Source organism: Merops nubicus, unplaced genomic scaffold (genome assembly GCF_000691845.1).
Source record: "Merops nubicus isolate BGI_N331 unplaced genomic scaffold, ASM69184v1 scaffold25977, whole genome shotgun sequence".
NCBI lineage: Eukaryota > Metazoa > Chordata > Aves > Coraciiformes > Meropidae > Merops > Merops nubicus.
The window spans coordinates 28,777-42,227 of record NW_008620020.1 but is presented as its reverse complement, the minus strand read 5'-3'; the positions used below and the strand labels follow the sequence as shown (position 1 = coordinate 42,227).

The window sequence follows — 13,451 nt, the reverse complement described above, 5'->3', positions numbered from 1 at the left end:
TGCATCGTTAGCACAGTGATATTTGAGAACCCTTTGTGTGCTGCTCTAATACAAACAGCTAATTTTTGTGGATGTCTCCATAAGCAGTGCCACTAGTTTTGCATTTAATACCTTGATCTGGTACATTCAGTAATACTAATGGAAGCTTCAGTCTTAATATGCGGTGTGGTCAATAACATTCTTGCTTTGGAATATCATTCTAAAAATGTTATAAAAAGGGTGAGCTAAGATTTAAAATCTCATTTAAGTTGAAATGTAAACATTATTTTTGTGCTGCTTTACTGTCCCTCAAGCATGCAGCACCACCTCCTTTTACTTCAGGCTTGCTTTTGTAATCTCCCTTTTAGTTTAGCTCTTCTATTCCTTCAGCCTAAGCTTACATTTCATCCTCCCTGTACCTTAGCTGCTGGACTTCATAGCTTTGTCCCTTTTACTCCCAGACCAACCAGATTTTATAATTTCAGAGTTTGAAAGTGGGAAGTTTGGCCTTGTGGAACTGTAAAAAGACCAAAACCCAAGAAAAGCAGTTATTGCTGACAAGTGATAGCACAATTCCTAGACTTTTTTTTTCCCCCCGATTGTAATAAACCTAAAATTCTATCAAAACCTATTACAAAACATTAAGTCTGAGATGGGGTCGTTTTGAGATAATAACTCTTGGATTATTTTGGATGAACTCTTGGATTATGTTTGAGATCACCTTTGTCTCCAGGTGTTGCCTTTGAATTTAATGTGATTTATCCTGGGGTTTAAAATTTACACTACCAGTCTTGAGGTATGCCACTTAGGTGTGTTTCCAAGGATTTACCAATATATATATTCATGCTTTATATTAATTTTTAGTCAATATGAACTTTCATTAATAATGGCAAGTTACATGATAGAATATGGACATTAAGTGTGGGTGTTAATTTAGCAATGAATACTAATGCCTGCTATTTTGTTTTGGTATATTAATTTTATTTTTAAACTTGCTAAAAATCAAATTCTTATACTGGAATGCAACAGTTGTATTAGCTGATAATTTCTGCTAATTATATCAGAATTGTAAAAATAATTTTTTTTTAGTTTTACAGGTTTTCTTTATTCCTCTGCCTAGGGTCAGCTTTACCTGCTGGTGACAGACCAGGGTTTTCTTACAGAAGAGAAAGTTGTCTGGGAAAGTTTACACAATGTGGATGGTGATGGAAATTTCTGTGATTCTGAATTCCACCTACGGCCTCCGTCAGACCCTGAAACTGTCTACAGAGGGCAGCAGGATCAAATAGATCAAGTACAGAATTTCTGCCTTTCTATTGTATTTTTCTGTTTGCTTGTGACTATATATAACAATTAGTAATTAGTTTTAGTCGTATATATGTATTCTTAAACAGATGTCTACGTGTACTAATTCATATGTAGGTCTATAAAAAAATCTTTAGATGCTTAGGTTGACGTTCTCAAAAGTGCTACTTTGAAGTATTAGCATGATTTCAGCAGAGGAGGCATTAGACCAACTGTGAACAGTTAAGAAAATCAGATTTTCATCTCTCAGAATCCCCTTCTGCAAAGAACTTCCTCAGCTGAAATGTCACCTCTGTTTTGTATGTGGAAAGAGAAACAGCAGTGTGAAACCTTTCTCCTTTCAGCTCATTAATATTGTTATAACTGAACTCTGCCTTCTGATGCCCTCTTTGCTGAACGTAGGAAAAAGACATAGCAGATATGATGGTGCTTATTTATTATTCTTAGTTATCTATAAATAGTTTCTGGAAGTCATGTCTGAGATGGGCCTTGTTTGTACCAGTTAATGCATTAAGCAGATAGCAAGATCAAGCTCCTTGGAAATGTTACATTCTGAACAAAGTATGTTTATCTTTATAATAATCACCATTAATGTTTTGAAATACTGGGGAAAAATTGAACAAGCAGAAGCTTTTTAATAAATTCAAGCACTGTCTCTCTTCCAGAATACAGGATCTGGCTGAGATAATAGGGCTAGTAATACCTTTAATTGCTGTCTGGATATATCCGAAACTACCTTTTTATTATTTTCTCATCTGTTTAATGTTTCTTAATATGTTCAACAACACTGTTCAGTAGAGTGTGCACAGATACTATCAAGCATTAGCAGAGTGTTCATTAGAAATAGCAAATTACAGAGGCAGCTTCAAAATCTTTACTTCTGCCTAGAACTGGTGTGAGCTGAAACTCTTTCTTTTGCTGCTGTCCATGTAAGGGAATTTAAACCTGAAACCTTTCTTTTATTTATTTTTTTTTAATTATTTAGTTTTTAAATTAGCTTTTTTGTTTTGTATGCTGTGAGATAGGCACTGTGAAAGGACAAATGTCAAGTAACCATTTTCAGCCTTTCTGCAGTTCAGGTTATAAAACAGGTTCTGAAACAAAGGTCCTGTTTTCCATGAGGTAAATTTAAGATGCAGGAAGAGTGTTAGTACTGTGTAGGTATACATGCTGAAAAACTCACTTGACATCACTTGATTCTTTACTACATGAAAGTGTATTAATAAACAAGTTCACTCTTTAGGATTATCTGATGGCATTGTCTCTACAACAAGAGCAGCAAAGTCAAGAGATTAACTGGGAACAGATCCCTGAAGGAATCAGCGATCTAGAGCTAGCAAAGAAGCTCCAGGAAGAGGAGGACAGGAGAGCTTCTCAGTTCTATCAGGAACAAGAACAAGCAGCTGCTCAGGTCCAGGTAAGAAAGCATTAATACAGAAGATGATCATGACTTTTAGAGTATTAACAATCACATAGAGACGTCTACATTTCTAAGTGTTTCAGACTGGTCAGACTGTGCCGCAGTTTGGGGTCAGGGCAGCCCCCATAACTGTAACAGACGCTCTCTATTAACTTCCTCCCCTACCCCCGAAAGAGAAAGGGAATAAGGGAGAGAGACTTATTGATAGAAAAGAGCTTTAATACTACCACTGATAATAATAGTAATAATGATAATAAATAGAATATGTACAAATATATACACAGTACCGAACCCAACTCCCCCCAGTGGCAACATGTCACCGTCACCCCCAGCTGGGGAGCAGCCCTCAGGGAGATGGTCCCAGGCTGGGCTACAGAGGCGACTGGGTACAGGAGCTGGATTCTGGATCTCGGTTCAGGAGCACAGGGCTCAAAGGCAGGATGAACAAAGTCCTCCTCGGATGCCGTTCACTGCAGCAGAAGCAGCCAGTAACCCAGCAGAAGGAGATGGAAGAGAAAGAGCACGGAAGGGGTGGCAGAAGGGCTTGCCCATTACCATACTTCAGCTTTTCTTGGATAAGACAGCTATGGAACACCGCACTGGTGAATCTTGGGGTCAGTTATTCTGCCCATTCCTCACTGCAGGTGTGGGGTGCTCTCTGTCCCCAGCCATGTGGGATCCAAGCTTAGCAGTGGCCTTGGTCTGCACACCAATCCCTGGCAGTAACTCTAAACATGAAGTGTTATCTATGTTAAAACCGGACAGTTTAAGAAAACGCTGCTGACTTGAGACAAAGCAGTTAATTAGAAGAGCTTTAGCTAAAAAGTACAGTCATTGAGCAGAACCAGCTCTGTTTTACCCCAAACCAGGACAGACTGCTATTTACATTTTGTGCAGCAAGCAACAAGATGAATACAGGAATCTTAGGAAATATGCTGTAATCATTTGAGTGTGCATGCAGATACATCAGTTGTTGCCACTTAAATACTTCAAAGTAGGCCTAACCTTCTAGACTTCCATTCATACTATTTGAGTTGGAGTGATGGGATGAATTAATATGTAAAGGTTACAAAGATTGTATTAGCAAATCTTATACTTGCAAATCGGCATTCAAGTAAGAGCTTTTTGATTGTGATCAAAGTTTTTTATTTTGTCTTGCAGTTTGTTGCTTTACATTTTTAGGTGCTTGGGTTTATGATACCATGTGAATCTAGTTATTTCAGATTAGGAAATAAACAGTTTCTACCAGTACACCTTTCTGTCCCATCCTTGTAAACAGCTGCAGTCAGAACGCTTGGAAAATTTGATTCATGCACATGTATGTAAAAATTGTTGTATAACTGAATCTTGTTTGTGAGAGGCAGCTATGATTGCATAACTGCTGGAACAGATGATCAATTAAAACTCAGGTTCCCTCTGTATACTGTGGTGGGTTAACCCTGGATGAGCAAGTGATGCTCACCAAGCTGCTCTATCACTCTCCCCCTTTCCTCTCCTTCCTCCACAAAGTAAAAGGGGAAGGGAAAATAAGATAGAGACAGAAGCCTTGTGGGTAAAAAACAAGGGCAGTTTAATGAGAAAGCAAAAGTTAAGCAATGCGGTGCATGGAAGCAAAGAGCAAAACCAAAGATTTATTCTCCACTTCCCATGAGCAGTTGATGTCTGGCCTTTCCTGGGCAGCAGGGCTCCAAAACACAGAGCGGTTGCTCCAGAGGACCCAGGAGTAGCCACCCTCTTTCCCCCCCGCCCTTTGTACCAGCTTTATAGTTGAGCTGATGTCATATGGTATGGAATATCCCTTTGGTCGGTTCGGGTCAGCTGTCCTGGTTACGTTCCCCCCAAGCTCCTGCCCCCCCCTCCCATTGTGGGGGGAATGTTCCAAAGGGCCTCGGTGCTGTGCGAGCACCGCTCGGTGGTAGTCACAACATGGGTGTTACCGACACCTGTCTAACTCCTAACACAAAGCACTGCACCAGGAGGGCTGCAAGGGGAAAATCAGCTCAGCCAGACCCGATACATATATCAGCCCCCTTGCCAAGTGCTTAACTATTCTAGTCACAAAAAGCTGCTGCTTTTCTGTCTATAGCTGTCAAAACTGATACTTTCCCTCTGCAACTTCTGAAACATAGATTATGTTCTTACAAAAGAAACCAGGAAAAAATTCTAGTACAGTAATACAGAAGTGCCAGAAAACGCTTGAAGTCAAATTTTATTATTGAAAAACCTGTTCTGAATATGTGGACACTTTAGAAAGGACACACATGACTCGAAATACATTTGCAGCAAGTAAATTTTGTGGTAGTCCTGGACTATTTACACAAATCCCCTACCTGAATTCTGCTGTGTACATCATAGTTAAAACTTTTGTTTGTGAGCTTGAACATAGTGTAGATGCAGGCTGCAATATTACTCTGTTTTATTCAAGATTTTTTTTTTTGCTATAGCAGGTGCAAGGTCCTGCTTCTCCAGCAAGCGGAAGACAATCTGGGAGTAATGAACGCAAACGTAAAGAGCCTCGAGAGAAAGAGAGAGAAAAAGAGAAGAATAGCTGTGTTCTCTTGTAATAGAAAATGGATTTAGTCTGGAGCCAAGTGCATGTCCTCAGAAGCAAAAACAAGGAATAACAAGGAAGACAAACCTGTTACATGCCGCCTGTGCCTGATTACCCCCATGGATTTTGTTCATGTTTCAAGAGAGGACGGAAGACTTTGTTACAATCATACAGACTTTCTTCAAAGTCATAGTGTGTGCTGCTCAAGATGGAATTCCAAGTCACAGTTGGATGTGGCTGTGCTTTGAGTTAGTCCTAAGAAATAAATACTGCACCTTGTAGCTGAACACACAAGTCATGGCAAGTTTTGTGTCACAGTGACATCCATTACTCATTACATCAGTCAGTAAGCTATTTTATCTTCTGTGTTAAACAAAGGAGGCAATTAATTTTGTCCAAGACTTTCCTGAAGTCTGTATACTAGCACAACAAGAATTCTGTGTTACAAGGTATGAAGCTGTATCTTAGGCTGGGTATAGTCTTCACGACACAGGAGCCCAAATAACAGCTGGGCACTGCCTCCTCCATGTGTCAAAATTCTTTGCTTCTGGATCTGGTATGTTTGTTTTTTTTGAACCCAGATTTATACTGTGTTACTGCTATCATTGCACCTCCTGGCCAGCTTTCCTGCCCCAAGAATATGTGACTTGATGGGCACCATACAAAAATATTATAGAAAATGGGGCATTTATTAATAAGCAAGATGAATATTGTTTGCTTTTCTTGCAATTGCAAACTGGGTATGGCAATTCAGATGTTATCAGGGTTAAACAAGTAATTTTATAGGTAACTTCTTTTTATTTTAGTATTTTTTTCTCTTGTAGATAAACTGGACCAGATAAGTTCTTATTTATTGAACTCTCCATATGATAGGTGAATGATGAGAGGAAACTAAGGCCTATAATAATCATTATCCTATGTAAGAACGCAGAGTTAAAATAACTAGCTATCTGCCTTTTTTCCAGAAGTACCTTGAACTTTAACATGACGTTAACACGTCCACTTGTATATTTAAGCAAGTGTACTGTAGTTAAACACTTTTTTGTTTTATAAATCATGTATCCTTAAAAAGCACACTTCTGAAGGGTGAGAGAGGAGCAAGACTGCTCTCTGAGATTGTTTGAAAAGGTGGTCAGGTGTAATTTTTTTTTTTTTAAATCACTAATTGAGAATTTTTGGAAACCAGATTTTTCTAATTTATGGGAACCAAATAAATATGTTGTGTCTTGTAGTATTTATAGAACAGAGAAACAGAATACTTGCCGAATTTTGAGGGAACCACAAATATTCCTCCACTTTCATGAAGTCAACAACAATTACCCTCTTGCTGAACCTTTTTGATAAAAAATTCTATTTAGCAGTTTGTAGATACTTTTGAAAAAGGCTGTTTTTCCTGGACAAGTTAGGTTCATGCTCTAAGCCTGTGCAAGTGCATTAGTATACAAGAATCTGGGAAAGCTAAGGCAGCCAGGTGGAATATGACATCCGTGGCTTAAGGTGTTTGGAGAATATCTGTAAGAGAGGGGGTGTCTAAACATAGGTCCACTAGTAAAAGGCTGCTTTAAAACTATTTCAGGCAGACTTACTGCAGTGATGGGAACCAATCACCATATAAATGTTACAAACCTAGAATGAAAATTAGATGGGTAAAGAAAGAATGTCTTATTAACTAAAGGGCCACTGTTCTCTTCCATGCTGCCTTCTCTTTTTTTTTTTTTCTGCTTTTGTTACATTTTCCTTTTTATAATAATGAACTAGTGAACAGTAAGAGTTCTCTAATATGCAAACTGTAAATTTAAAAATTTCTGTATTCTCTAGAAAAGACATGCCCAGAGAAGTAATTTTAATACTTAATATATGCAGTTCAGATAATTTTCTATGTCAAAGCAAAGGTTGATGTCTTTTTTTCCTTTGCAGCAGCCTATCTTCAAACAAATTAGTGTGATGGAGGATCAGCAACATAATGACTTAACTATTTTAAGCAGATCAGAAAATATTTCAATAGTGTCAATAACAAAGACTTTATGTCAGAATGTTGCTTAAAAACATTCTAAGATTTTTTCCAAATTTGTGTGTTTACATTTATTTATTGACCTTGAAAAATAAATATGTCGAGCTAAGTGTTTGTTATCTTTATTTTCATTGACAGTATTGCTACTTTAAATTGCTTTTTGAACAATTGTGACTGGAGCAGGCATTGTGGCTATTGAGTATAACTAAGATACTTGCTCATATTAGAAGAATTCATGTAACATTTATAGTTTCAGACAGATGTGGCTGAAACCTAATATACTGTAGTTATGGTAATACTGTTATTTGGTCACAAAGGAATAAGAGTTAAATGTCAATGCTCATCATGAAGTCTAAACTTCCAGATAATACAGTGTCTCCTGCAGTAAAGGAGTAAAGTGTTTCAGGTTCTGTGAGATGGCAGGCATGCTATTCAAACAGTTTTCCGTTTAATATCCTTTTTTCTTTACAGGTCTTGAAGTTTTGGGAAAAAAAAAGAAATCCTGGAATCTAGGGCATTGTTCTGCACAAGTTGAGCTCACTAGAAGCAGAAGTTATAAGCAGATGAGCTTGCTAATATTCAAAATGAAGTACATCTGGAAGCTTAATTTATACCCTACTGTGTGACTAACCATTCCAAAAGCAACTCTAACAGTTGGTACCTATGATAGTACCTGAAAATAAAATAAAAAAAAAAATTAAAAACCAAACCAAAACAAAAACAACCAACCATACACCTGAACAGAATTGCTTTTATCTCTAAATAGTGAGCTTGAAAACTGTAACAGTACCAAATATTCATGGGCTACTAGAAGGATGTCTACTTCTGCCTACTTGCTTCATTTGCCTCTTTTCCTTTTTTTAAGCTCAATATTCTCATGAAAGGGTACAGATTTATACTTTGTCTGTTGATACAATTTAGCACACCAATGCTCCAAATACCTAGATAATATGTATGAAGGTGTCCAGAAAAGTAGAGTAGTAGAGTAGAACTTGTCTTCCACTAGGTAAAAGCTAGCACAGAAAATGGAATCACAGAATTTTTGTTGTTGCATTGTAGCTGTGAAATAAAATACAAGTTTTCTTAAAATTAGCAAAAAAAAACCTGAGCACTGCCACAGCGATAAATGCTTTTCTAAAAGGCACTTTTGTTAATGCTCGAATATACTTTTTTTTTTTTTTTCTTGTGACAGTCATGGCATCTGCGACCCAACAAAGTAGATCCAAAGGAAGACTGGAACACCAGAGGATGAAATTACATTCCTAAAAATTCACTTAAAACACAGTGCAAAAAGTGTACTTTGTAGCTAGCTACCTAGTTAATATACTATATGTTCAGATTGTCTTCACAGAGCAATTCTTGTGGCTCACAGGCACACAAGCTAGAAGCGAAGCGCGTGCTCTTCTGCGGTTTGCCAGTCAATTTCTGCGCTCATTGGGTATTCACATTATTGTCAAAAGTTTCTTCAACTTGTATACACAAGTTCTTGAAAAAATTTCCAGTATGTAATAAAAAGCTATTAGAGTTCTTGAAATGGAATCTTTTGGTGTATTCAGCAGAAAAATACTTCTGAGTAAAAGGTGAAGCTGATGCATTTTTAACTGAACCTTTCTTCTTCCCTGCTACAACAGATCGATAACCCACAGCTAGCTCATTGCTTAGATCAGCTTTCTTGCCATTAGGATGCTAGTTGTAGTTTATTGCTGGATTCTGTACAAAATACATCCTTAAATACAACATACTGAATTAAGAGCTGTATTTATTTTATATGGAAGTAGACTTTAAGGTTGTAACATTAAACAGCAGGTGGCTCAGGAAATGCAAGGTAATTGATGCAGTGTCCTCATTAAAAAGCATATTAGAGAAAGCAAAATTAGCAAGCCTTAGTTGCAGTATAATGCTCATGTTTTTTCCATCTATGCTGTGGCAACAAGAAAAATGTGACATGGAAAATTGTTCATATTGTTCAGTGATAGCAAAAGCCACATGCAAGAACTTAAACATATGCGTTTTATCTTGTGATTCAGTGCAGTTACTTTCTTTTAAGCGTAACTAGCAATGACTGTTAGTGTTCTTCTGAGTAGGAAAACCTGGTGAGATGAACAATGCTTTCTCATATGAAATCATATATGCAGAAATCTATTTGTTTAATTCCATAGTGCTTTCATATAGCTCATACCTGTTCTTTGCTTTTTCTTATAGTTCTCCAATAGTAGAAAAGCAAACTATTTTGAGCTCAGCTGTCATCTGCTGTGATGGGAAGAAAGTGCCATAGGGAAATGCTGAGCAGAAAAGACAGGCTGGAATATAAAAGCTCCTACACCAACCACCTCTTGAGATTGTTTAGGAGTTTTGTCCTTAATTTTGCTGTTGTTTTAGAAATAAATAGCTGTAGTAAAGTATGCAATGTCCAAATCTTCTCACTGAAGTAATAACCAGCAGGCTTATTTCATAGTGGGTTGGCAACATCTGTCCTTATAAGCACTGTTTTTCACTCTCATAATGCTTCTAGGTCACAACTAGTTGTTCAACCCTCTAACTCCTCAATATTTTTATTACATGTCAGACGTCTACTACTGAATTTTGGTTATTATGTCAGCTCTATCACTATGAACTCTCTTTACCTGGAGAGTTAGCTCTAGAGAACTTGCTGAAACCCAGAAGTTGTTTACTGCCTTTACAGTTCCTTTTCTAGTTTGTAGGATTACTTGCACTTGTAGAGAAGCTTCATGTGCTGAAATGTGCAATAATTACTTGGGTTTTGAGGTTAAGAACTTTATCTAGTTAATTATCTTCAGAAGTCAAGATCCTGTGTTTACCTCTACTTCAGCACAAAAAAAAATTTCAACAAAATGGTGGTAGGTTTTGGAAATCAATAGGGAACAATTCTGCTAAGTTTCAGTACTCAAATTAACTGAAAAGTTTGCTAGCTTACTATAAACAACATGCTTACAAAATTTGTTGTAACAATATGATGAAAATAAAGGCATCTGTTTCTCTGAATGTAATCTGTTGATGAAACATGAAATAAAGCACTACGTGTGCTTTCATCACTAGTTCATCACTAGTTGAGTCATGCATTTATAGAAGCAGGTGGTGGTGGTGTGGCTAACAGTGTTACTGGGGCCAAGAGTGAGTGAGGAAGGATTGCCTGATACAGTCAAACACTAAGCCAAATGCATATAGATCTTAGGGTAGACAGGGGCATAGACACGTTTAAGTTTTATATTTCTTGAATTAATCTCTTAAGAACTGTTCTTTAGTGATGACCAAATTTCAGTTTAGGTCCCAACCAGTGATGCCTATTGTGAAGCTCATAAATACTGGGACGTAATCTACCAGTGTCCTGTGAGACTATGTGTTTAGATCATACAGATGTACATTCTCCATCACAGACCTGGATGAAGTCTTGTGATACTTTGTCTCAACTTCCTGTTTGTCCAAGTTTTACTAATGGCTTCAACACACTTAAGACTTCAGCAGCAATTTTTCAAAGTTAAGATCCCGCTATGTGGTCTTGAAAATTTCAGCTGACACAGTTTATCATGTTTAGATTTCTTCTAAAAGTGTTTCAGAAAAAGGTGGAATAACAGTTTGGTTTGGTTTGTTGTGGTTTTTTGTTTTTTTGTTTTTTTTTTGTCTAAAACCTGTTGACTTTTTCTAGTTTACTGGCACATGCTAAGGAAAGGGTCAAAACTGCCATTAGAAGAAAGGTCAGTAAACTTACATCAGCTATGTAACAGGTACATCCTTGGGTTTTGTCATCTCTCGTTTTGGAGAACACCAAGATAACAATATGAAAACAAGCAATTTCCCCCACTCCTTTAGATGAACTGGCCATGCCTATTTATTTGCATTTAGTATATTTTATTAAGGTTTGCTTACGTTGTCCAGCCTGTGAGGCTGATGAGTTAATGTTTATGCTTGTCATCTAGTAAAAACTGCCAAGCATTCAGATACTAACGCTTCTGCCTTCAGACACAGAAATAACACTGGCAAAATCTGTATTTATGCTTACCAACTCTCATGCTTTTAATACAAGAGTTGTAAAACAGTTAAAGGGTAACTCTAAATAAAGCTTTTTACCATTGCCAAAACATTCTTTTTTGGCAACGGTCAATTATACAATTTAACGGAAATTATAAAATCAGATATAAGAAAATATCAGTGCTGTTCTACACTGCATCTCACTGAATACAGACTAGGCAGGAGTTCTACAGATTAGCTGTGTCAGCCAGCTGCTCCTGCCAGGCAGCCTGATTTAGTGCCCCAGTCTCTTTACTGTGAATCCATGCAGCTCATGAAGACAGAGCGTATCTTTAACTAGACATAACCATGTCATCTTTATCTACCTAATGCTAACAGTTTTAATACTGAGGATGTGACAATTTGGATTTCTCCATGTAGTGTATGAATGCCAAGCACATACTGTCATTAAGACCATAGTGTAACTTATTATATGTGCCAGCTGTAATAAAGCTAGTGTGATTATTTGTTTTCATACTATAAATGCACTTACTTTCTGGGAAAGAAATACAGAAAATGAGATGACTGCATTCCAAACAGCCTTTGAAACAACCTTGAAACGTTCTTTATAATACTGTCTTTTTCAGTCCTGGGAAATTAAAGAATGCATAAAAGCTTCTAAAGAAATATAATGATTTGACAATTGTTTTTCTTGTCTTGCAGCATGTATATATGGAACAAATGATTATTAAAAAAACCCTTAACATTTGATGTTGTAAGAGAATGTTGTATTTTGCTAGATATGCTGCAGTCACCCTTTAGAACTAAGAAACTGCTTCATCAGGAGCACACCAATACTGAAGAAATTTCATTGGAAAATTATTTCTAAACAAAATAATGCAACATTTTGGTTTTATACTATGGTCTCTTGTGAATTGCAATAGCAAATAGTTCTAGGCTATCTTACAGTCTCAGTAATTAGCAATGGGTTAGTAGCCTTTTAAACATCTGGAGCAGTATTGCAATACTTGGCACTTGTCCTGAATCTTTTTTATTACATGTCTGTTGACATGTCTGTCATGCTACCAGATACAGCCATGAGGAGGAATATAGCATTTCAGTGTAGACTTATGCAAGCCAGTTTTGTAATTTATTAAAATTTTTCATAGCTCATTACCAACTTCTCTTGGCTCTCTAAGTGTAGAGCTGAAAGAAAACAACTGACATAAAAGCCTGTACTTCCAACTTGGGAAGTTCCAGCTGAAGGATATAGAGGAAGCTGATGACACCAATACTAGTCTTTTGAAAAATCTCAGACTAAATAAAATTTAATCTGTGGTGTTTCTACCTTTTTTTTTAAAGAGGAAACCTAAATTATCCTGTGTGTTTTTAGAGAAAAAACAAGCTCAGGTTTAGTAACTGTCTTCAGATTTGCTAGCTTTACAGCATGTTGCCTGTTCAGCATATTACACCTCTTTCCAATGAAACTTTATTTTCTTTTCAGGATTTTCGTATCAGGGCATCAACTGGTTTCTTAATTTTAATTTTTGTTGTTACCGCAGATTAACCAGAGCCAAAGGGAGCTGTTTCATATTAGTTACTGTTTGCAGTTGAGTTTTAGTCAAGTCCTTCAGATTGAAAGATTTGAAATCGGGTTCTATGTGAGGTGAGTAAATAACAGTATAAGTTTTTTGGCCAGCTCCAGCCCTGGTAGACTTCACATTTGATCTGTATTTACTATAGGAAAAAAATGTGCTGTGGAAAGAAAATCCTCCTTTTGCTTGGAAAGGTAGAGTAGCTGGTTGTCAAGACCACTGCAGATAGATACAGTAAACCAATGAACTCACTTGTGAATTTTTAAACTACTTATATTTAATCTGCTCTTTTATCATGATTATATAATTACATGTTTGCATTTAATGTACTCAGTTTACAGCAGTATGCTTGCATTTCTGGATTTCTTATGTGCTTTTTCTTTGAGAATGGCAAGCAGAAATAACTTGCAAGAACCCATTAAAAAAGTGGCCATAGGTACAATGATTTCAAGAGACATTTGTTGTAGCAAGTGTTTCTTCACCCATAGTTTGGTAACTCTTGAAATCACTCGTGCTAGTACATTATGTTAAAGATTGTGACTGGTTGTATACAGTACAAACATTCTAAAGGTAAGCAGGACTCCGTTTTAGATAGTTTGTACTTACAGAAACACAACAGTTACT

At 36.9% G+C, this 13,451-nt stretch overlaps 1 long non-coding RNA gene across 1 annotated transcript; it reads left to right on the top strand.

Annotated features, from left to right (window-relative positions):
* Window positions 1-953: 953 nt before the first annotated feature.
* LOC103776490 lies at window positions 954-6,037 on the top strand. Its single transcript, XR_608180.1, has 3 exons — window positions 954-1,273; window positions 2,528-2,701; window positions 5,149-6,037. It is a non-coding gene; the product is annotated as an uncharacterized LOC103776490 (long non-coding RNA).
* Window positions 6,038-13,451: the final 7,414 nt, after the last annotated feature.